Genomic DNA, 25,807 nt, shown 5'->3' with positions numbered 1-25,807 from the left:
GGTAATACAGGGAATCTGCTCAATACTCTGTAGTAACCGAAATAGGAAAAGAATTTGAAAAAGAACAGATACATGTTATGTATGACTTAATCACTTTGCTGTACACTTGAAACTAACACAATGTTGTTAATCAAATCTACTCCAACGTAAAACTTTAAAAATGGATAAATGGATGAAGCAGAGAGCTCCAAGGCTACCCTTCAACTGTAGTCAGCTTTTAAGGGCACTGGACAGGCAGGCCTGGCTTGAAGGTGAATGGTCAGAGTAGAGAGGCTCATCTTGGGACTCCCCTTCTGGGAGAAGCAGTGTTCCTGGGCACCACTCTGCACCTTCAGCTCCACTGTCATTGATCCAGGGCTAGAGGAATGTTTCCCGGATGGGTCCAGATGAAACTATCCATGTACTATAGAAAATCAGAGCTCAGTCCAAGCAAGGCTGATATCTAAGGGGCATTTTTGATGGTGCTGACACTGGGGCGGGGAGTAATTTTGTTCCAGAGACGGCAGCTCATTTTGAGGCCAGTCCCCAGACAGCAGAGTTCAGTGCTAGGTGGAGAGGGATTGAGTGGTCACGGAAGGACTCCAGTCCCAGCAGAGAAAGTGCAGTGTCAGGAAATCAGTGCTGAAGTCCACTACCCATGAGTACTCAGCAATCATTCCAGAAGATGAGGAGGGACAGCCCCCTCTGGGGTCATCCGTTTCCAGGAGAAGCCATCTCGAAGGGGTGAGACCCTCAATGGGCTCCCAGGCTTGGAAGGCAGTGAGGACCTCAGAGAAGGACAGGCTGTCTTAAATAATACCCCCAAGTCCCAAGCCTAAAGGCTAGTATAAGACTAATAAACGTAACTATAAACTTTAAGCACTTCTGTTTATCAGAAGAACCATGGGGCTTCCCTGGTGGTCTAGTGGTTAAGAATCTGCCTGCCAGTTCAGGGGCACAGGTTGATTTCTGGTCCAGGAACATTCCACAAGCCTCGGAGCAACTAAAGCTGTGCACCACAAGTACTGAGCCAGCACTCGAGAGTCCAGGAGCCACAGCTACTGAGTCTATGCACTATAATTACTGAAGCCTGTGAGCCTAGAGCCCGTGCTCCGCAACAAGAGAAGCCAACACAATGAGAAGCCCACAAACCACAACTAGACAAAGCCTGTACACAGTAACAAAGATCCAGTGCAGCCAAAAAAAAAAAAAAAAAAAAAAAAAAAAATTAAAAAAAAAACCATGAAGAAGTGAGAAGACAAGCAACAAACTGGGAGAAGATATTTGCAACATATACGACCAACAAAGGGCTGATACGTAGAATATATAAAGAACTCCTACTAATCGATGCTATTATCTATAAAAGGGTAAAACAGGTGAATAAGCAAAATTTAAGAAGGCTGATAGTATCAGAGGGATGTGGAACATTCTGCTCTGGCAGAGTGTGAGTTAGTTTAGCTTCTTGGGAAAATAATTTAATATCATATAATAAAGTTGAAACTTGGAGAAGGAAATGGCAACCCACTCCAATATTCTTGCATGGGAAATCCCTTGGACCCAGGGGCCTGGCAGGCTGCAGTTCATAGGGTCGCAAAAGAGTTGAACACGACTTAGTGACTAAACAATGACAACAAAAGTTGGAACTACAAATGCCCTATCATCTAGGAATTGCCTCCTACCCTAAGCTAGAGCTTCTCACCCTCGGTATGATTAACATCTTGGATCAGATAATCCTTCATTATAAGGGGCTGCCCTGAGCACTGTAGGATATTTAGCAGTATCCCTGGCTTATGCCCACTAGATGCCAGAAACAAAGCCACTACCATTAGTCACAGAAACCAAAAATGTCTGGAATATTTGCTGAACATTTCCTGACATTGCTAAAAATCACCCCTGGTTCGGAACCACTACCCTAGGCTCTTGTGCACGAATAGAATTCTATAAGAATGTTCACAGCAGCACTGTATAACAAAAAGCATAACACATAAGAAAAAAGACTGGAAAAAATGTGAATATCCAACAAGAGGATGGACAACTAAATCATGGTCAACAAATGCAATGAAATATTACACAGTTCTAAAAGTGAATAAACATCTCCCAACAATAAATGACTCTCATGATTGTTAGGGAAAACAAACTTGCAGGAGAATATGTTTAGTATGCTAAACCTGTATGCAGGTCAAGAAGCAACAGTTAGAACCAGACATGGACCAGCGGACTGGTTCCAAATTGGGAAAGGCTGTATGTTGTCACCCTGCTTATTTAATTTATATGCAGAGTACATCATGAGAAATGCTGGGCTGGATGAAGCACAAGCTGGAATCAAGATTGCTAGGAGAAATATCAATAACCTCAGATATGCAGATGACTCCACCCTTATGGCAGAAAGTGAAGAGGAACTAAAGAGCCTCTTGATGAAAGTGAAAGAGGAGAGTGAAAAAGTTGGCTTAAAGCTCAACATTCAGAAAACTGAGATCATGGCATCCGGTCCCATCACTTCATGGCAAATAGATGGGGAAGCAGTGGAAACAGTGGCTGACTTTATTTTTCTGGGCTCCAAAATCACTGCAGATGGTGATTGCAGCCCAATTAAAAGATGCTTACTCCTTGGAAGGAAAGTTGTGACCAACCTAGATAGCATATTGAAAAGCAGAGACATTCTTTTGTCAACAAAGGTCTGTCTAGTCAAGGCTATGGTTTTTCCAGTAGTCATGTATGGATGTGAGAGTTGGACCATAAAGAAAGCTGAGTGCTGAAGAATTGATGCTTTTGAACGGTGGTATTGGAGAAGATTCTTAAGAGTTGTTTGGACTGCAAGGAGATCAAATCAATCAATCCTAAAAGAAATGAACCCTGAATATTCATTGGAAGGACTGATGCTGAAGCTCCAAAACTTTGGCCACCTGATGTGAAGAGCCAACTCTTTAGAAAAGCCCCTGATGCTGGGAAAGATTGAAGGCAGGAGGAGAAGAGGATGACAGAGGACAAGATGGTTGGATGGCATCATCAGCTTGATAGACATGAGTTTGAGCAAGCTCTGGGAGATGGTGAAGAACAGGGAAGGCTGGGGTGCCTTCATGGGGTCACAAAAATTTGGACGCAACTGAACAACAAATATTTAATATCAATATTTCTATAAAGTTTCAAGCATGCAAAATCAGGACTTCCCTGGTGGTCCCATGGTTGGGAATCTGCCTACCAATACAGGGGACATGGGTTCTATCTCTTCTCTGGGAAGATTCCATGTGCCATGGGGCAACTAAGCCTGAGTGCCACAGTGTTCCCACAACACGAAAAGACTCACAATGAGAAGTCCACGCACCACAACAAACAGTAGCCCCTGCTCACCACAACGAAAGAAAGCCTGAGCACAGCAACAAGGACCCAGCACAGCCCAAAGTAAATTAAATAAATTTTAAAATAAATTGAAAATAAAAATAAATCATGCAAAATCAAATAATATTTTATTTATGTAGTACCTACATTGATAGTCCAGTAGGTGGTACTTCCCCCAAAAGCCTGCAAGAGTATTTCTGGTCCCACCTGTTTTTCCAGAACTTGCATACTCCTCCATCATCAGATGCAGGCAGTGACCCTGCCCCTTGAACCAGGTGGGACTTTGTGGCTGCTTCGACTAATGGACGATATATGACTTTTGAGGCTAGGTGGCTAAAGTTCACACAGCTTCTATGTAGTTTTCTCTCTTGGCAACTCAGGCACCATGCTGTGAGAAAGCCCAGGCTACAGGGAGAAGAACCAAGGCCCGGGCCTCAGCCCAGCTCCAACAGCCAGCCAGTGAATGCATCATGGAAGAACACAGATGCAAAAGGCCCCAGGCGAGCTGCCCCAGCGGATGCCGTGTGCGGCACAGGTGAGTTTTTTCTACACAATCCTGCCCGCATTGCAGATATGGGAGGAAAAAAAAGATTGTTACTTTTACACCACTAAGTTTTATGGTTATTTTCGAATAGCAATAGATTTCTAAAATAGATGGCAAAACTATCATGAAGAGCAAGTGAATGATAACATAAAATTTAGGACCCTGGTTACTGATGGGGAGAGGGTTGGGGAACGTGATGGATTAGGGGCTGTGGGGAACGTTCTAGCCAGGCGGCTGAGCCCACTGATAGTGAAACCACTCTGTCCTTCCTACTCTTAGGCATCTTCTGTGCTGAGGGTGAGCAGGTCTTCCTAGTGTTAAAGAACCACAGAGAAACTCAAGCCCCAGAGAGGAAGGTGTCCTGACTACAGAGCGTGGGCCCAGCTGCACCTGCCTGCTGCCCTTTCAGGGTGGGCCCGGCTCCTCTGAAGGGCTAGAGGAAGGTTGGAGAGAATGCTCTCCCTTGGCTGTGCTTTTCTGGTTGTTTAATCAATACCTACAGTTATCTGTTGACATTTTGGAAATAAAACCAAGTGTCCCTGAAAAGACAAAGTGAGCATTGTGCCTCTGAGCCATTAGGAGTCTTCAGAGCTGGTCCTGAACAGTGGTGTGAACCCTGGACACTTATCTCCCAGTGAGACAGTCTTTGTATGCAGACTTGGCGCTGGGCGAGGTGGTGATGCTGGAAAACTTTGACGTTGGTGCTCCTTGTATGAGCTTCCCTTACCCTTGTTGAGAATTCCAATGTTATGGGGATGCGGCATTTATCAGGCAGTTCAGACAGTGAACTCGAGGTCTCAAGGAGAATTCTGCTCAGTGGTGGGGATTCCCAGAAGGGCCCGTCTGTGGGGGGGACTGGAACTGAGCATCAAGACTGTTCTGGGAACTAGGACAGATCACTCAGTTGTGTTCTTCAAATGAGCAGAGCTGCAGATGTCTTCAGACAAGAAACAGTGCCCTGCTGGCTTCCCCCAAAGAGAGGTCAGATTGGAAAAGAAAGAAACCCTCAAAGGAGTTCTCTACAGAAAACTAAAAGTCAAAAACAAGCATTATTTGTTACTTTTCTATGGTAGAACTGGGGTGTATTTTTCTAAAGCAGAAAGCCTCAGAATCAAGTGTTTGTGAGACATAAAATGTAACAGTGGAAGGGAGTGGTAGGGACTGTGGTAAATGGATCACAGACAGGTGTTTATGAAAGGGGCCCCCACTACTCAGATCCAGCCCATTGCTCAGAGGAGGAAAACCCAGCCCAAATGTATTCAATCTTCTGAAGATTGTGAAGAAAAGCCAGAAATTCAGATATTTATATAATTTTTTCACATATGTAATCACGATTTTTAAAATAATGTATCAGGTAAACCGACTATATGTATGAATAGTATTTGGACGTGCCAAAAGGAATACAACTCCCTTGTAGGGCTGTGAAGAGGATAAAATGAAATAAAATAGAAATAACAGCATTTAGTGAACATGCTTCCCTGGTGGCTCAGATAGTAAAGAGTCTCCCCTGCAATGTGGCAGACCCAGGTTCAATTTCTGGGTCATGAAGATCCCCTGGAAAAGGGAATGGCAACCCATTCCAGCATTCTTGTCTGGAAAATTCCATGAGAAGAGCCACCTGGTGGGCTACAGTCCATGGGGTCACAAAGAGTCAAACAACACTAAACGACTAACACTTTAACTTTCAGTGACTATGCACCAGAAAAACCTATATACATAATTTAAAAAATAGGTCAGAGTCTACTGACAAACTATTCTCCAAAGACAACTACAATATTATTTTGTATCCTCCTATTTTTACTATGTAACCTTGACACTCCTTTCATCAAGTGATGGGGGCTACTTTCCCTCCCCTTGACCTGAGGACTTTATGCTTTCTTGAAGCCATAGTATGGTGGAAAAGACACTATGTGGCTTCTGAAGCTAGGTCACAAAAAACACCATGCAACTATGCCTTGCTCTCTGAGATACTCACTTCTGTAGCCCAGCCTCCATGCTATGAGGGAGCTCAAGCAGCCTGTGGAGAGAGCCATGTTCAAAGGAGCCAGCCCACACACGCAGCTCCCAGCCAGAGCCGGCTCCAGCCTGCCAGCGGTGCAAGGGAACCATCTCCAAGGTGGGTCCTGCAGCTCTCATTTGAGCAGCCCCAGTGGGACCATGTCGAGTGGAGACAAACCATTCCTGCTCAGGCCTGCCTGAATTGCAGATTCATAAGCAAAACAAATCGACATTGTTGTGTTAAGTCACTAAGTTTTGGGTGTCTTTTTATGTAGCAACAGTTAACTGGAACAGGGTCAAAAATTAAACTTTTAAACCAGAGACATTCCTGAAGGGTGAAGAAAGAGACCTAAGGGCAACTCAGGCCCTCCTAAAGCACGGGAATGTAATTTTTAGGTCAAAAGGAAAAGATGTTTTTCTTCCTGATTTCCCAAGCTGAGACAGAACCTATGGAGACAAGGAATAGAGTGGAATGGACCACCTGAACTTTAATTCAATCCCAGGGTTGGGCTGAGGAGGGAGCTGCAACCCTTCTGAATCTGGGTGTGGAATCAGTCCACATCCTTTTCAACTTTGAAGACTGAACATTTTGATTTACCATTTAGGCCAGCATTCCTCAAAGTGGGGTACCCACAGTACACCCTACATCTGACTAACGTAGAAGGGGGTCTGAGAAGCTACATTTTCCACCACTTCCCGGATGATCCTTTCGTTCCAGTTTAGAAACCTACATTCTACTCATCTCTCAGGTAACCCTTTCAGACACCCTCTTGGGGTTTATTTCTTGGGGAAGTGCTCATGGTTGAACATGTAAGCAGCCCATGGCTTTGTCAGGGGAAGAAGCAGGTGTTTCAGGCAGTGGCCCTGCATCCTTGGGGACTGGATACAGTGGGCATGGTGTTCAGCTTGAAGAGGTGGAGGGAAAGGGGCATCCCACTCGGGCGGTGGGTGAAACCTTAAAATTAAATGAAGTCAGAGACAGTTGTGCAGACAGAGCCTCTTCTGCTGGCAGACACTTTACCATTCCTCCCACAACCCACCCCCTCCATGGGCTTCCCAGGTGGCGCTAGTGGTAAAGAACCCGCCTGTCAATGCAGAAGACTTAAGAGACGCGGACTCGATCCTTGGGTTGGGAAGATCACTGGGGAAAGGCATGGCAACCCACTCCAGTGTTCTTGCCTGGAGAATCCCACGGACAGAGGAGGCCGGCAGGCTACAGTCCACAGGGTTGCAAAGAGTCAGACACAACTGAAGTGACTTAGCAGTAGCAGCCAAACCCCCTATAACCCCACCCTTAATCCACAACAAGTCTCTCATTCAGCCTCGACCATCACCCAGAAACCCACCTAGAAGTACCTCCCCTCTGGAAGTAGAAAGAATTTAGGCCACAAGAACTTAAGTTAAAAGTTAGTGGGAAAATGTGATTTTAGTAAAATCAAAAAAAAAAAAGAAGAAGAAGAAGAAGAAACAAACTGAAAATGTTGGTAAAATATTTTCTCTTGAAGTAAGAGGAAATGTTCACCAGCAAATGAAGACAAAGAACCTAACATGTAAAGGCCTGTTGTGTGCAGGACACTTTCTAGTCACTACAGCAGAAACTGGTTGGGCCCACTGCATCAGGCAAAAGCTAGAAAATGTTACATACAAGTTTCAAGAATATGTATATAGTATTATCCTATTTCTGTAAACAGCGTTCATGTAGCTCTGTATTGGTATATTTATCAGATAATCTGGAAACACTCAAATGGTCATTGTGGTTGTAACTTGGGGTGGAGTGGGAGTGAAAGGCAGTGTGAGATTATGCTGAAATTTCCCTTTTTAAATGACTGTAAAAAGTTTCTTTTCACTTTTTATTTTTGGTAATGGCAACATATTAAGAAGGTGTCATAGGGAATACTAAGAATATAATGAGAAAAAACTATACGGATAATTCAGAAATACATATAATATTTTTACTTTGAAAACCATCTTTATGAACATATAATCTGCATACAAAAGCACACCTATTTTAAGCATATACTTTGGTATGATGAGTTTTGATTAAAAATATACACCCTCCAAACACCACCTCAATCAGGATATAGAATATTTACATCACCCCAAAAAGATTTCCTGTCCCTTCACCCCTGCCCCAGGCAACCACTAATCTGGTTTCTACCATGACAGATTATTTTTGCCTACCCCAGATTTCATATAAATTAGAATAGTATATTGTTCTCTCTTTTGTATCTAGCTTCTTTGATTCTGCATGTTTCTAGATTCATTCAGGTGGTGATTTATCAATAGTTTGTTGCTTTTCATTTATGAATGGTATCCTATTGAATACAAAAATTTCCTTATCCATTCAGCAGCTGATGGATATCTGGATTGTTTTCTGTTTTTAGCCATCTTGCATAGAATAAAGTTGTTGTGAACATTTGTGAACAAGTCTTTGTATGAGAATGTGTTTTCATTTCTTCTGGGTACATACCTCGGATTGGAATGGTTGGATTCTAAGGTAAATGTATGTTTAATTTTATTTGTTAAAAAATATAGGTGCTTCCATTTTGATGCAGTAATTCTTCTCACAATTTATTATAAATAATCATGGTTGCATGTGAAGATTTAGCTACCTGGATCTTCATCACAAAATTGTTTACACATTTGCTACAGTTTAAGGTATAACCTTGCCATGGAGTACCATGTTCATGCTAAGTCATTTCAGTCGTGTCCGATTCTTTGCAATCTTATGGACTGTAGCCCACCAGGCTCCTCTGTCCATGGGATTCTCCAGGCAAGAATATTGGAGAGGGTTGCCCTCCTCCGGGGGATCTTCCTGACCCAGGGATTGAAACTGCATCTCTTATTTCTCCTGCATTGGCAGGCAGATTCTTTACCACTAGCGCCACCTGGGAAGCCCTATGGAGTACCATACAGCTACTGAAATGGCTATTTCAGGCTCCGAGTTCAGGTTTGGACTTAGCATGGGCTTCCCAGGGCTTCTCTAGAGAAGGAAAAAGCGACCCACTCCAGTATTCTTACCTGGGAAATCCCATGGACAGAAGAGCCTGGCTATAGTCCATAGGGTTGTAGAGTCAGACAGGGCAGTGACTAAACAACAAAAGGACTTAGCAAATGTATTTATCCTCTGAGACTGCCATTAACATAACAATAAATGGATTAAAATGATATAAACTGACAGCAAAGAAGAAAGCAGGAAAGGGACATCAGCTGAAGTTTCCGCAAATTTCTTGGAAACATAAAGGGCTCAGGAAATACTGAGGAACACAGCAGGTAGAGGAGGCTACAGGCAATAAAGGCTCCAGTCTGTCCCGACCCTGAGATGCCTCAGCATGGAGATGCAAAACATCTCAGAAAGCAGGAAGGGAAAATGGGCTGGCAACTGCGGAAGTTCTAATATGCAACACCTCTGTTTGCCCAGATTAGACACTAGACAGGTGCCAATCACTTTCTCTAAGTCCAACATTGGAGGGCTTGTTTCTGAAGAAATTGTACAGACCACCTGGGGAGAATTCAGTTAGCCAATATGGAGCTTGGAAGTTCAGAGTGGATTCTCCTGCACTCCTGTCCTTAGGAATCCTTCACAAGAACAAAAAAACTAGCTTTCTGCCACCTTTCCCTGGAGAGAAGCCTGAGAGGCTCTGCGCATGTTCTGCAAACTTCCCATCAGCCTCCTGTTGCTTCAACCTCAACTTTAAATATTAATAGAAAAGAAAAACCAAGAGTAAACAGATATGGAGGAAATTTGGCAAAAGGAAAAAGTACAAAAAAGATAAACCAACAAACAAAAATGATTCTAGAGGAAACAGATAATTCACGGAGCAGGAGAGGATTACATAACAAACAAAAACTTTTTAAAAACCTCAGTGACAACTGGGAAAATATATCACTGTGGTAAAAACAAGAAAAGGGTGCTATGAGAAAGAAACAGAACAAGAGAAAATTCTATAAAATTAAAATTTACTTGCCAAAATAATAATAACCATAGTCAGGTTAGATGATGAGGTTGTAATCTCCAAGTATAGATTTTAAGATTTTAAAACTTTTAAATCATACTTTCATAATTAAAAAAATATTTTAAAAGATTTTAAAACAAAAAATGCGTGATGGAAAATACAAAAGACATAAAGGGATGATCTAGAGGTTTGAGATCTAAGTAACAGGAATTCCAGTAAGAAAAAGTTAAAACAAAAGGAAGGAAATTATAAAAGAAAGATGATAAATAATTTTCCAGAATGAAGAAGGGCATGTGTCTTTGCTCATAGGATCCACAGAGGCCCAGCACAATAATCGAGAAGATTCATACCTGGACCTGATCTCTGAAAACTCTCAATATAAGATAAAGACCAGGGAGGGAGTGTCAGGATCTCTGAAAACTCTCAATATAAGATAAAGACCAGGGAGGGAGGGTCACGTGTACACCCATGGCTGATTCATGTGAATGTATAGCAAAACCACCACAATATTGTAAAGTGATTCAATTCAGTTCAGTCACTCAGTCGTGTCCGGCTCTTTGCAACCCCATGAATCACAGCACGCCAGGCCTCCCTGTCCATCACCAACTCCCAGAGTTCAGTCAGACTCACGTCCATCAAGTCAGTGATGCCATCCAGCCATCTCATCCTCTGTCGTCCCCTTCTCCTCCTGCCCCCATTCCCTCCCAGCATCAGAGTCTTTTCCAATGAGTCAACTCTTCGCATGAGGTGGCCAAAGTACTGGAGTTTCAGCTTCAGCATCAGTCCTTCCAATGAACACCCAGGACTGATCTCCCTTAGAATGGACTGGTTGGATCTCCTTGCAGTCCAAGGGACTCTCAAGAGTCTTCTCCAACACCACAGTTCAAAAGCATCAATTCTTCGGCGCTCAGCTTTCTTCACAGTCCAACTCTCACATCCATACATGACCACAGGAAAAACCATAGCCTTGACTAGATGGACCTTTGTTGGCAAAGTAATGTCTCTGCTTTTCAATATGCTATCTAGGTTGGTCATAACTTTCCTTCTGATTAGCCTCCAATTAAAACTAATTAAAAAAAAAAGATAAATACCAGGGTCACAAGATTCTAGAGAGATAAAAACAGATTCTGCTTTGAGGAATGTGATGTTTGACCTGGAATTTAATACACAGCCAACTGATTAATCGAGTGGAGCACAATAAAGGCATTTTCAGTAGGCAAGTTCTATAAATTTTACCTTCTGTATAGTTTATCCTGAAGAGTGGCTCAAGGACACAGTTCAGCAAAATGAGAGTGTAAACTAAGAAAGAAGAAGCTATCATGGTCTTGAAAAGAGTGACTCTGATCAATGAAAGCAGCGAATGAAAATTGCAGCAGTGTGCAGAAACCCATAGGAATCAAGGGCGGGGAGACAGAACTACAGAAAGCTGCAGGGAGAGGCTTCTTGTTTTATTTTTAGGGAGGAAAGGAAATAGAACCCATAGAGAAATAGCATGATCAAAAGCTTGGAAAACACGATATGAGGCTAAGATAAAGGAAATTGGTGGGATGTAAAGAAAAGAGGATAAATTTACTTCAGCAACATTCTCTGTTGAATAGGACACTGGTCCCATAAAGAAAGAAACGTGGTCCTAGCTCACTGCTTTCATCTGCTGTGAGCTATGTTTACATCACCAGAATAAAAGAAACACTACTTTCTGGCCTTCTACTCTTAGAATCAACCTTAGACAAACAAACAAGAACAGCTGTCAGAACAAATCGTAAAAGTATGGAACAGGCTGATGGCGGGGAGGAGCAAGGAGGGAAGTGGGGAGTGGTGTCATTCCCTTACAAAGTGAGAAGTAAAGAGATACTGTCTGCAACTGATGGAGCAGGAAATGGCGCTTAATTGTGTTCTTTGAAGTTGAAGAAGAGACCAGGGCTTAACTCCGAAAATAGTCATTTAAATATATTTAGAAGAGTTGGAGGGGGAGATAGGAACAGGGTAGAAATGAACTGATGCCTCATCTATTACATAAGGAAGTCAATAGAAAGCACGAAGTTAAATCAATAAATAGCATCTTATTTAGAAATACGGCGGTAACCTCCAAATGAATTCTAAGTAGAAAGGCCTAGAATTTGTCTCAGGGGAGCAGAACCATGGATGGGGAGGGGTGGAGCAGGTGACTTGTTTCATTATAAGGTCTCCAGTAGTATTTGATGGTAAACATTTGAATATATTACTAATTAAAATCTTTAATGATGAATTTCTGAGGTAAGTAGTTTATAAGACCATGTAGAACATCATTCCTTGAAAAAGTTAAGGGATATAAACTGGTGTCAGAAATCATCTCTGAGTCTTTGGATAGTAGATTGCTTCATTTTCCTCTTTATAATTTACACATATCTATATCTTCTATACTAATTAGTTTTTTACTCATAATTTTTAAAAATAACTTTTAAAGAATAACCCTTTAAGTTTCTCTTGGCGCACAGGCAAACTATCTGAAGCCGAGACCTAGGAGGTTAAGACCCTTGGACTTGCCCAAGGTCACAATCCAGATTTGATTCCCAGTCTTTTAGCTCTACAAGATTTTTTAAAAGAAAGATCATTAGGGCATCTCAGGTCTTTGGGTTATAGGTAACAGAACCTTAATTTCAAGTCAAAGGAAAAAATTATCAGAAAAATGCTTCACTTCCCTGGTGGAACAGTGGAAAAGGATCTGCCTGCTAATGCAGGGGACAGGGCTTGGATCCCTGGTCCAGAAAGATTCCACATGCTGCAGAACAACTAAGCCTATGGGCCACAGCTACTGAGCCAGCACTCTCCAGCCTGTGAAGCGCAACTGCTGAGCCCCCAGGCTGCAACTGCTCAAGTCTGACCGCCTAGAGTCTGTGCTCTGTAACAAGAGAAGCCACCACAGTGAGAAGCCCCAGCACGGCAATGAAGAGGAGTCCCCACTCACCACCACTAGAGAAGGTCCTCGCAGCAGTGAAGACCCAGCACAACCAAACATTAAAAAAAAAAAAAAATACTGGACTCCAAGGACAAGGTGGTGCATCCATAGCAGGGTGGAGGAAACCCAGGGGATCACAGGCAGCTTCCCTTCCCCTCTCTCTCTGCACCTGACACACAAACCCACTCCCTGGCTCCACCCTGAGTGTGGCGACAATAAGAGGGAAGGAGGATGGGTCCTACCGGGCAGATACAGGGCCTGGGCCAGCGTAAACCCTAGGCGAGGAGGGGAGACGTTCAGAATGCTTCAGGGTGGGAAACAGGAGGAGGGGAGGGAGGGGAGAAGCTCTGGCGCGTGTTGAATGCTTCTGGGCTGTGCATTCTGCTGGCGACTTGGTCAATACATCCTCATTTTAAATACAAGGGACTGAGGCTTGGTACAGTTAAGCACAGACAGTAGTGGAGCTGAGTAGGGGACTCGAAACTGGCTCTCCTTCCTCTTAGTATAAGACTCTTTCCTTGACACTTCTCCTGTATCATGTGAAATGATCCTCTTGGCATTGGGGGCCCTGGAACAAGCCCCAGCTCTCCACTTACCACTCTGAGAAGTGTTACGTGCTAGCTACTCAAAGCCATCAGCACCCTGGGCTGCTCGCTGGGACCTTGGCCCAGTGCTGAGGGGTGACTACCCACTTCTTGCCTTAGTGGCTCCATCCATTTCCTGGCACTGGGCCTCCATTCAGAAGCATGCTGGAGCCAGCTCACACCACCTCCCAGGGTCAATTGTATTTTTTGGAATTGTGCAAGCTGGTTGACATCATACTGGTAGCTTGAAATCAGTCATTGTGGGAGGATTTTAAAGCGTGGAAATGGACAAATGTCAATCAGGGCTCTCCTCCACTCCCAGCTTGTTGTTAAATATTTACCAGCACATCACTGTCTCCATCTGCCTACTTCCTGCCCGGAAGACTCTTGAAGATGTTCACATGGAAGCTAACACTTGACTTTTAATTCTCCATGTCTTCAAATATATTTAGTAGATTGATTTAAAAACAAAAACAAAAAAACTTTGTAATCTTGAATGCTTCAAATCCATTTCAGTGGTAACTCTAGGCCAAAAGCTTAAGAGAACAAATGGATTCTTTGTGTAACTCAACACTCCAACTCAGCTGTAATGTGTAAACCTCGTTGCTTTCCACACTCACTGCTGTGCCCTTACCTCAGGCCCTTATCTCTCTTGGAGCCTATACCTGGACCTCCTATCTGGTTTCCCTGCCTCTAGCCTCCCTGCTAGCCACCCTCCATGTCTCTGCCCAGTCAATCTTTTGGAATCCCTGCCTCCCATCAGAGGCTCTGCACGGCTCCACACAGTTCAATTTCCTGACCCTGTCTCTTAGTCTCCTCGCCTCCCACTGCCTTCAGGCCCTTTATTCCCCAGGGAACCCCAGTGATAAACTGGACAGGACTGGACTTTGCTCCTCTGCGGTTCTTTCTCCCTAGAAGGCCCTCCTCCACCCCATCTCCTCTGAAACTCGGTCTCTGTGGCATTTCATCCACAACACCATCTGTCCCTAGTCCTTACTGCCTGGGCAGAGGTGACTCAGGCGCTTTGGACCTCTTAGAACACTTTGCTTGAGGCTCTCCGGTGTCCCTCATAGCTGTGACTCCTCTAACGTGGGCAGGCCACAATCAGCTGCTGCATCACTGCCACTCAAAATGTAATCCTGGCAGCACCTGGCTGGTCTGTTAGCAAAGTAAATTCTCAGTGCCCATTCCAGGCCTAAATGAATCCGAATTCTGGGCTGGGTGGGGGAGGGAGCCCTCCAGGTGGTTCCGAGGGAACTGGTCTACTCTCCTTCATTCCCATGGGCCCTTTCTACGCGATGCCCTTTATCCGGCTGCCCCTCATAGTATCTTTTTATTGTCAATACTTTCCCCTGCTCATTCAGATCCTAGCAGTCTCACCCACTAGAAGGATCCTCTCAGCAAGGCTCTAGGTGACAGTTGCATCCATCCCACATTACACTCCTTTTCTGTATTTCACAGGCTCTGAACGCTCCCTGTGTCCCCAGCCTCTACTGAGATGTGGGGCCTGCAAGCTCCATTCCACGTTCAGCTGGGTCCACTGTTCTTCCCCCCTGCATAGGTGTGAATTACAGCCTGTCTTCTCAAAACACGGGCTGCAAAGGCCATCTTCTAGGTCAGGCAAGGCAATTCTATTATCAGGTAAGCTTTGTGTGCAGCTACTCTGGCCAGCCAAAGGCAGTCAGGGCTTCACAGCTAAAGCCACTTTCACTGAGAAAAGGCCTCATTATCCCACCCCTAACCCCAACGAGGGAGCTCTCTCCCTGCCCAGAATCAGGTGTGGCTACCGCAAGCCCCAGACCCTGGAGAACTAGGAGCCTTTTTTGTTGTTTTTATGTGGATACAATTTCAAAGTTTAGTACAAAGAAATTCCAGGACTTCCCTGGTGGTCCAGTGGTTAAGAATCTGCCTGCTGATGCAGGGGACATGGGTTCGATCCTTAGTCTGGGAGGATCCCACATGCTGAGGGACAACTAAACCCAGGCGCCACGACTACTGAAGCACTAGCACCCTGTGCCCCGAAACAAGAGGACCCACTGCAATGAGAAGCCCGAGCACCTCCATGAAGAGTAGCTCCCGCTCTCCAAGACTAGAGGAAGGCCCATGCAGCAAGGAAGGTCCATGCAGCGACGAAGACCCAGCACAGCCAAACAAACAAAATTCCATATACCTTTTACCCAGATTCACTTTACATTTTGCTCATTTTTTTTTATTGTTACTGTTTTTTCTTAACTTATTTAAAAGCAAGTTCAAAACATTGTGTTTTCACCCCTAAATATTTCTAAGAAAAAGGATATTCAATGTCAAATGACCTTGACATTTTTCAAGGTCACTGGCCAGTTATTTGGGGCTTCCCAGGTGACTCAGTGGTAAGAATCCATCTGCCGATGCAGGAGAAGTGTGTTCCATCCCTAGGTCAGGAAGATTCCCCTGGAGGAGGAAATGGCAACCCACTCCAGTATTCTTGTCTGGAAAATTCATAGACAGAGGAGCCTGGAGGGCTGCACTCCATGGGGTCGCAAAGAGTTGATATATGAGCACCAGTTACTCCGTAGTCTGTCCCTGAATTTAAGTACCTGGTGCTTCATGTTTACATTTAGATAAGCTTTGGGGCTAGGAAAATCACAGGACATGACGTTGTATCCTTCTCAGTGTATCTTCGGGGGTCCATGATGGGGGTCTGTCCCAGTAGCGATGGTAGCTTTGAGCTCCATAGAGGCGTAGACAGCCTGTGTGAAGGCTGCCCTCTGCTGGTCATTTTCAACATTGCCGCTGCCTGCTTCGGAGGATATAATTGACAAGGGACGAGAAACCTTGAAGTGCAGACCTTGACCCCTTATTGGTTGTGAGACCTTGGGAAAGTTATTCAGCCTTATTAAACCTCGATTTTCTCATCTATAAAAAGAAGGTGACAGTTTCTGCCCTGCTTCTTTTACAGGGCGGTTGAATGTGAAAGGGTCCTACAAATGTGGTCATGCGGTGTTTTAAACTGTCTGTAACCAACTGCTACGATTTCTGCACAAACCCAACCCGGAGGTCCGAGTGCCAAAGCTGCTCTTCACGACGTCGTGTCCACAGCCTGCAAAGCCCCTAGTGGATCCTACCTCTGTGGCTGCTACGACAGAGCTGCTGCCTTACCTGAGGCTTCCACGAACAACAGGTATCCATGAGTCGTGCTGTGAAGGAACACAGGGAGGTCTGCCCTGGTGGTCCATCTGGGGTCCCCACTGGCCTGTGCACCAGCCGTTACCCCCACACCCACTGGGGTTGCTGCCGCACCGCTGCTCCCAGGCTGGTGGGACTGAGCCCTCCCCTTCAGCTGGCGTCCTCCCACCCCCACCAAACCAGGAACACCTGTGTTTTCAGCACATTTAGGTGTAGGGGCTAAAGCCAGAATTGTGCAAACTCTGTTCTTACCCAGACCTTAACTCTCCACATTTTCTTTGCATCCTTCTGAGATGTTTTGGTGCCCCCACACACATTTCTTCCTACCTACCTTCTTTTCTCCTTTCAGTAAGTATTTATTGAGCACCAACTATACGCCAGGCTCTGCCTTGGTTCTACATGGAGAGCAGGATGCATGCTTGCCTCACAGAGCTTATAGTTTTTTGAGTGATGGAAACAGGCAGAGCAGCAATTACATCCTAAATGAGATTCCTGTGCCTTCCCAGGCAGGTTTTTCCCATCCCACGTGACTCATCCACTCTTAGTGCCCCTCACATGGCCCAGAGCCTCCTCTTTATGGCTTTATAGTTTTGAGTGCTCTCCCAGAACACCAGGGAGATTCATTTTGTAGGCCCAAAGGAGAAGCTCAGAGCAGAAGAATCATGAGAAATAAATAGATCAAAGAGAGGAGAGAAATATTTCTCAGCATGAAATTAACTAGCTGCTTCTTTTCTTCCTGGGATTTACTCGTGGAGCAGAGACATCTGTAAGTAGTGAACTGGAGCCATTCTCTGGAGCATCCGTGGGGTCCTCATGTTTGGGGAAGCTTGGGATTCTTGAGAATTGATGACTCAGCAAATGGAGTTTTGCGCTGGCTCAGAGAAAGAAGCATCACACAGACAGGGGCTCAGTACATACTGATGTACAAGTGCACTTGACTTTGTAAAGCTAGTGCCCAGATTAGTCTGTGAGGTTGGTGGGCAGCCCTGGCCTGGAGTGACCAACAAGACTGCCCAGCTTCCCTTCATCTACAAGACTGGAAAAGTCACTCCTCACCATGTGAAAGATATCATTGGCTGACTCATCTGCCTCACAGGCTTCTTTTGAATGGAAAATGAAATAAAACATGGGAAGAGCCATGCACCATTTGTGCAGAGATGCCCTGTACACCAACAGATATATGGGAAACATGTTCGGCCAGAAACATGAATAAGGAGTCACTTCAGAATGTAATTTTACAGTGGTTTATTAGGGAGCTTGTCTCCAGCTGGTTAGGCTTCCCAGGTGGATCAGTGGTCAAAAAAAAAATATTCTGCCTGCCAATGCAAAAGATGCGGTTTCGACCCCTGGGTCAGGAATATCCCCTGGAGTAGGAAATGGCAACCCACTCCAGTATTCTTGCCTGGAAAAATGCATGGACAAAGGAGCCTGGAAGGCTATAGTCCATGGGGTCGCCAAGAGTCAAACATGACTGAGCATGCATGTACGCACTCCACCTGGTTAGCAGCGGGTTAGAACAGAGTGCAGATTAAGCCGCAAGATCGGGGTCTGAGCTGGGTTTACAATGGTCTGATTCACACCTGCCCTGCGTCTTCATTTATGTGTGCATTCCAGACACAAAGGATGCTGGGGAAGAATGTGAATGGAGCATTCACAAATTCATCACAGCTTCTCAAAGAACAAGTGGGTGAAAAATTAGGTCAGCCTGCTCTGCAAAGGGCTGAATGCGCTTTGGAAAAGTTTACTAGAAAATTCCTTGAGGGTGAAGACTATGAGGTCTTGTTCACCACTTTACACACAGAACCTAGTGCCACACCTGGCACTGAGTAGGCACATTAAAACATGAGCTGCAGTGGAGGCTCACCGTGACCTGGTTTATTGGTGTAGCAAATTGACAGAAGGGTAGCTCATGTTTTCTCATGACTTTATCCCCAAGCAATACTTTTGAAATGAAGCTGCGATTTCTAGCTTTGCTTTAATTGGTGAATAGTTAATAAAATACTTTAGAAATTAAAACTCTATTTAAAAATCAAGCAATTGATGGTAATATTGAAGGCATTTAAGCTGTTGCCCACTGAGTTCTTGATTGACGATGTCAAAACCACCATTGTAGCTAAGGCTGAAATATTAAGGAATGCAACTCCAAAAATGAAGACAGAACAAAACAAAATCCCTAAACTATCTTAGCTATCATTATTAAAACAGGTACTAACTTGTCTTTTGCTGAAGTCCTGAAACTGCCTTCAGGGGCAGGCAAGCAAACACTACATAAAGGGAAAAAAAAAAAAAAAGCAGCAGCAGCACAGAAGCAGCAGCTATAATAATAGAACTAGTTTGTCTGTCCTGAGCCTAGGAAGGCAATACCTTCCTGTATTGTTCCATAACATTCACTTCCCAGCCATCTGTTTCCCTGGTCCCTCTACATCCTGTTAAACCAACACTATCCTGGGAACAGGAATTCCTGTTACATAAAGAGACTTTATGATATCTTTCCAGCTTCCTGTCCTGTTTCTGCAAGAGTTTTATTTAGCCTTATATACAAGTATGTACTTGTATATGTGATGGAAGGAATGAGGGCCAGGGCGTCAAAGCAGGGGTCAGTCACACGAGGGGAGGCCAGTATGGAACATGGTCTGGCCTTGCTTTCTGATTCTTGGGGCTGAGAACCAAGCCTTGTTGGTGGATCTAGTCCATGGCTTTTGAAAGTTACCCCTTACTGAGCACAGTGCTCAGTGCGTTACGTATGTTATTTCTCATTAGATTAACTTCACAGTACCTAACGAAATGTTTTTGTTGTTGTCATTGCTTTTTTATTAGAGTGCAGGAAACAAGCCTCAAGAAATGTTGCATGGCTTGGTCTTTCACGTGACTCAGAAGAGGCAAAAGTGAAATCTGAACTCACGCTGACTCTAAAGTCTGTGCCCTCAGCCATTAGGTTTTGTAGCCTTTCCACTCCTTCTGTTTTGCTTCCCTGTCTGGGCTCCTTCCTAGTTCAAGATGGACAGCCATCCATAAGTTCCATGTCACATCTGTCATCCTGCGTTCAAAGCCCTCCACAGTCTGAATCTATTCTGCCCTTACTACTCCCATGCTCAGGTTTTCTTCTGCAGCTGACCAGGTCTGTTTATCTTGCAAGTCCCAACCTGGCACCTCTGCAGCACTCCACATCACAGCACTTTCTGCTCAAGGAATTCTCCTCATCCCAGCCTCCTCCTGCTTCCTCACCCACCTTATTCACATCCCCAGCCCTCTCGCTCTGCCAGGGCCAGCGAAGACTTATTCCCTCCATGAAGCTTCTCCATCCACCCAGGCCTCAGAGATGCCCACTTCCTTTAGGGTGAAGAACTTGTTCTTTGGGCTGCTGATCTGTCCGTTAACCACATGCTACTTTACGATACTGTTAATATTACCGACTTCACTATTAATTTTTCATGTGCTACCGCTTTGTCTCCACAATTAAGATTATAAGCTCCTTGAGTGCCAAGTGTCTCCTTTAAACTTTGTGATATTTCTCTTAACCCCTTGTGCAGCGCTTTGCACACTAACGGGGTTCAGTAGATGTCTGTTGGTTTCTATATGATTATATTCATACCAGGTTAATACCAGCACTCTCAGCACAAATGTCAAAGAGCTAAGTTAATCTTCAGTGCTTGCCACCTCCCACTCAGGGCTTTCTTCTTCCTACCTATGAGCTGAATACTTGGTCTACCCTTTCCACACAATATCCCCAGCTCAGGCCTAGTCATGCTATACTTGGGCTAATAGTCTGTTGTAGTTGTGTGTCTCCAGAGCCAAGTTTCCTGGGTTTATATCCTATTTATGCTACTTTCTAGCTGTGATCTGAGCAAGCTACTTAACCACTTGGGGCCCCATTCATCTATAAAATGAGGATAATAGTACTATCATGCATCAACTATTTATTGAGGGCCTACTGTATGCTAAGCATTGTTCTGGGTGCTGAGCATGAAACAAATTCTCACCATCAGGAAGCTAACATTCTAGTGAAGAGACACAGACAAGTAATCGAAGTAAACATAGTGCGTCAGAAAGTGATACGGGCTGTGGAAGGGAGTAAAATGGGGCGCTGTGAGGCACTGGTTTTAAATGACATGGTGACACTGGAAAACAGATCCGCAGGACACTGTAGTGATGAAATGAACAGATGAACGGAAAGACTTAGCACTGTGGGAGAGGGAGAGGGTGGGAAGATTTGGGAGAATGGCATTGAAACATGTAAAATATCATGTATGAAACGAGTTGCCAGTCCAGGTTCGATGCACGATACTGGATGCTTGGGGCTGGTGCACTGGGACGACCCAGAGGGATGGTATGGGGAGGGAGGAGGGAGGAGGGTTCAGGATGGGGAACACATGTATACCTGTGGCAGATTCATTTTGATATTTGGCAAAACTAATACAATTATGTAAAGTTTAAAAATAAAATAAAATAAAAAAAAAAAAGGAAAGACTTAGCATTTGGCACACAGTAAGTACTGAACAATTGTTGTTGTTCAGCTCCTAAGTCTTGTCTGACGCTTTGTGACCCCATGAAATGCAGCACGCCAGGCTTCCCTGTTCTTATACTATCTCCCAGAGTTTGCTCAGACTCATGTCCAATGAGTTGACTCTTAGCATCAGGTGGCCAAAGTATTGGAGCTTCAGCATCAGTCCTTCCAATGAATATTCAGGGTTGATTTCGACTGGTTTGATCTCCTTACTGTCCAAGGGACTCTCAAGAGTCTTCTCCAGCACCACAATTCAAAAACATCAATTCTTCAGCACTCGGACTTCTTTAAGGTCCGACTCTCACATCCGTACATGACTACTGGAAAAACCATAGCTTTCAGCTGGAATGTAAACTAGACTCCAAAAGGCAGAGATTCTGGCTTGTTCACTCTGTTTTTAGTAGATGGTGAACACGTGTTTGTTGAATGAACAAATGAACCCTGGGCCTCACCCCAGGCCCCTCCCAGGCAGCCTGGCTAACTCTGCCCCTTGCCTCCTTCCTACAGACACCTGGCCTGCACTCCCGTTTCCTGCCCTGCTGAATGTTTAGGACTCCCAAAGAACAAAACAGTAGGGACAGAAATGACTTCCTTCCATCTTTGCCCTCAGAACTCCTAGTGCTGGTCCGTAAAGGGACATGTGGCAGCTGTGCTCGAAGGTTGGGGTCAGGCAGGGCGCCCCGTGGCTGGCTGCGGGCAGGGCCTGACTGCCTCAACAAAGGGGCCTGTCCTTTCCTCCGATCCATCAGATCCATCCCAGAGGGCTGGGCTGGGCTGGCCTCTCAGATGATGACTCTGGGTGTAGAGACACACTCACTGTGCAGCTTTCCCTCCCGTCGGGGCTCCCTCGCTCTGGCCCAGGCACTTAGAGGCACCATGCCCCTCCTCTTTGTGTTCCTGCATCTGCCTTGCGGCCTCCTCCTCCTTTCTTTGTGGCCCTCTCTCCCTCTGGCTCCCTTTGCTGGCTTTATTCCTCCCAGGCTTCCTGTCACACTAAGCTCTTTGTCCTCTCTCCCCATTCCTCAGATGACATTCTTTCGTGCCCTCTTTAAGTCCAGAGCTGCCTGGCAGGGCCTCTCCTCCTCCTCTTTCCTTCTGTCTCATCAAAAAAGGCACTTAATCTGATTGAAAGTTTCCTTCTGGGCACTGGGTTCTGCATGCCCCGGTGGCCTGAGGGGCAGCCTTCTCCCTGGGAAGGCTCTGCCGTCCTGAGGAAGAGTCTGTGAGAGACAGAGCTTTGTCAGGCTTGGCTGCGAGCGGCACGCCTGGCTTTTGTTCCAGGCCATCCCCTTCCTCAGCTCTCAGGCCGTCCATCAAAGCTCAGAAGCACAGACCGAGAATCCTCAGTGGGTCAGTCAGCTCTGGGGTGAATTCCCTGGGTGACGTTAAGTGGACGACATTCTCTCAACACCCAGGGTCAAGTTAGGGAGCCAGTACACAGGAAACCCCACTCAGTAACACCAGAGAAAATCACTGAGTGCCACACCTATGTCCCCAAGTCAACCTCAGAGCCAGTCTCATTTCCAGGGCTGTAGCTGGTGACTGCCCTGGCATACATCAGCTTGCAGAGCACCCACCCTGGGCAGCCCGGCCTTCAGAACTCAGCCTGCCCCACCCTGCTTTGCTCTTAGGGGCTAAGCGGCCGCCTTCATTGGCAGGTTTACACTCCTCCTTGGTAGAGAAAAGCAACCAAGGCATTTAAAAGTTAAGGTCTCTTCAGAAAGAGAACCAGAGGTCACTCTGGTAGGAGACAGCAAGGAAAGGAAACAAGGGCATATCCCCTGCCTTTAACCATTCTCTGCCTGTTTCTTCCAGCAGGGATTCAAGCTGCCCCTTCTCTCTCGCTCCTGAGCTCAGCTTCCCTCCACATCCAGGGCCAACGCTTTGGAGCTCATCCTGCTGACTCTTTGCCCCATTTCTGCACTGGCAGCTCCGCTCACCTGACCCCTAAATATGTGCCTGCTTGGGGATCTGGCCGAGATGCTGTTCCTGCTCTTGTCTGCCTGCCTGCCAGCTCTCCTCTGCTTCCCCTGCCACAGCTCCAGCCCAGTGGAACTGTGTCTGGTTTCTGTCTGGATTCCTTTTTCAAAGCTTTCAGATAGAATGAGAGGAAAATTCTCTCTCCAACTTTTAACACATAGAAGGAGCTTGGTAAATATGAGTTGAAGTTGGTAAAGAATGGAAGGATGGAAGAAAGGAAGGGAGGGATGGAGGAAGAGAGAGAAAGAAGGAGACAATGGAGAATCTTGCTCACTGGACCACCCTACCTTCTTAAGGACTCCAAATCCAGAGATTCTGAAAGCTCTTAAACAAAGTATCAGGGTAGGCGGAGGGCAGGAGGGGAGAGACAGAGCGGAAGGGACGAACTGGCCTGTGCTCCTGGGAGAACACAGACCCAGGGCTGGGGGCCCATAGCTTCCCCATGTCTGCGGCACTGATCACTGGCCAAGTCTCCCCAGGCCCAGGGAATGTCAGAGGCCCTGCCCCATGTCTTCGCCCCTACAGTTTCTTCTACCTGGGCTGCTCTTTCCTTTCCTCTTCACCTTTCTCATTCCTCTTCCTTCCTGTGAGGACTTCCCACCCATCCCTTCCCCATGCCTGCAGCCAGAGACTCTTTCCACTCTGCCAGCCTTCCTGGAGCAGTACCTGATGGAGGGTGTTTGTCTGTATCTCTCTCCCTTTCATGGTTTCCTTCATGCAGTATTCATTCACGTGAAATTTATGTTTTTTTATTTAGTAAAAAAAAATGTATTTATTTGGATAAGCTGGGTCTTAGTTGCGGCACATGGGATCTTTAGTTGTGGCATGCAGGAGCCAGTTCCCTGACCAGGAATCAAACCCCAGCCCCCCTGGATTAGAAGCGTGGTGTCCCAGGCACTGGACCACAAGGGAAGGCCCCATGTGTCATTTACTGAGGGCCTACTGTCTGCCAGCAGTGATTGAGAGAGACCTGGCTCCTCAGTGCCACCAGGGAGGGCGCAGTGCAGCGAGGGAGAAGACTTCAGGAATACAAGATGGTGAATGCTTTGAAAAGGAAAGTCAGGGTGCTGTGAGTGAATATAAGAGAGGGTGTACTTTAGTCTGGGGTTAGGAGCAGGACAGTCAGGGAAGGTCTCCCAAAAGATGGAACATTTAAACTGAGAAACCTGAATAATGAGGAAGGCATGGCCAGAGAGAGAGAGGTGTGTGTGTGAGGCATGGCCAGAGAGAGAGAGGTGTGTGTGTGTGTGTGTGTGGCAGGGACAATGTCCCATTTCAGGCTGAGCTTGCGCAAATGCAAAATCGGCACAGGGAAAGAGACAGTGATTCCGGCGAGAGGATCCCAAGCACAGCTTGTAGCTGGTGGAGGGAGACAGGCTGCATGGTCAGGTGGGACAAGACGCTGGAGCACCAGGAAGGCCAGGTTCAGGGCCATTCCAGAAAGGAGGGGCCTGTGACTTGTTTGTTTTTGTATTCCTGGGGCCCCTGGGAATCACAGGTGCTCAAGAAGTGTTTATTGAACAAATAAAGACTGAAAACACTTTAACTAGAGAAACAGAACTTAACAGGACATGGGGATCTGACCAACGAAACAACACCGCCCCAGAGGCCACGACTAGGGCTATTTCAACCTTCAGCTGGCAGCCGGGAAGCGCTGCAACCATCCGACTGGCACAAGGACAGGTTTGTAAAAAGGCCTGGTTTGTATGGCTTGATTTGAGCTGGTGAAACAGCAAAACAAGAGTGCCGTTCATCCAAAGCAGGTCTATCTGGAGCCCGTGGGAGGGACTGGTGACATCTTCCAGGCTGGGACTTCACACGGTGGGGGAGCCTGGCAGATACAGACCCTGCCAGGGGCTGAGTTTATGCCATTCAGGGACAGGGAGTCTCTGCTTCCCCCCACAGTCTTGTGGACTCTGGAGAGCCTGCACGTTCAGAGTGAGGGGGGGACTCCAGTGATCATCTGGTCAGTTCCTAGTTTTACAGACACTAACACCAGACAAATTGAGTGCCTCACCCTAAGTCAGTGGCAGGAGGAAGCTAGATCTCAGGGCTCCTGATTCTACATCCAGTCCTCTTGTAAGAACACCTAAGGGAAGAAAGGAGGAAGAGAGAGAAGGAAAGTAGAAGCGGAGTAGGGAGGAAACTTGATTAGGGCTGTCTCATGGGAACTGAAGCAAAACACAGGTCTCCACAGTGAAGGGCAACTCAAAGTTCTGTGCCTTGTAACATACTCATAAACCTGAGTTCAGGTGCCACGTTGGAAGGCAGAGTGAGAACCCAGTGTTTGCCTTTCTCAGCTGAAGGCTCAGCCTTTGGGAGGAAAGTTCCTATCCTAGCGATCCAAGATGCCACTGGGACCACAAATCCTTCTCCTTTCAGCTAACCAGTAGCTAGGAGCTGGGATCTGGAACGAAGCAGCCCAAAGTTTGGCTGAGTCCTTGCACTTGCATAATCTCCCTATACTTTTTCTTTCTTTCTAGCAATAAAACTCCCGGGTTTTAGCTGGCACATGGCTGGCTGGAATAAAGATTACATTCCCCAGCTCCTGGTGGCTAAGAGTTGCCTCTGTGACTAGGCTCTGATCAGTGGCAGAGGGATGAGGTGCAGCCTCAAGAAGTCAGTTACAAGCAGTGGTTCTCTAGCTGGATAGATTTTGCTTCCCTGGGGACACTGGGCAATGTCAGGGGACATTTTTTCTGTCACACTTGAGAAGAAGGAAGTTACACTGGCATCCGTTGGTAGATGCCAGGGATGTTGCTAAGCAGGACAGGCCCTATGACAATCTGACCCCAAATGCCAATAGGACCAAGACTGAGAAACCCT

The 25,807-nt window shown here is 45.9% G+C and overlaps 1 protein-coding gene and 1 long non-coding RNA gene across 5 annotated transcripts in view; one reads left to right on the top strand and one right to left on the bottom strand.

The window, feature by feature from the left end:
• Positions 1–17,055, bottom strand: part of BCAR3 (BCAR3 adaptor protein, NSP family member) — a 256,592-nt gene extending 239,537 nt beyond the window's left edge. For 2 of the 4 annotated variants that reach the window (XM_055585075.1, XM_055585085.1), the window contains exon 1: positions 16,471–16,508. The gene's annotated coding sequence lies outside the window, so the exon portion shown is untranslated. Of the gene's footprint in view, positions 1–16,470; positions 16,509–16,828 lie in introns of those variants that run through there. The other 2 variants (XM_055585078.1, XM_055585079.1) reach the window with 2 other exon arrangements.
• On the top strand, positions 15,089–19,872 carry LOC129655111 (uncharacterized). Its single transcript, XR_008715774.1, has 3 exons — positions 15,089–15,701; positions 16,271–16,492; positions 19,315–19,872. It is a non-coding gene; the product is annotated as an uncharacterized LOC129655111 (long non-coding RNA).
• The last annotated feature ends 5,935 nt before the right edge of the window (positions 19,873–25,807 follow it).

This window comes from Bubalus kerabau, chromosome 6 (assembly GCF_029407905.1).
Source record: "Bubalus kerabau isolate K-KA32 ecotype Philippines breed swamp buffalo chromosome 6, PCC_UOA_SB_1v2, whole genome shotgun sequence".
Taxonomy (NCBI): domain Eukaryota; kingdom Metazoa; phylum Chordata; class Mammalia; order Artiodactyla; family Bovidae; genus Bubalus; species Bubalus kerabau.
This window is presented reverse-complemented; position numbering and strand designations above follow the sequence as displayed.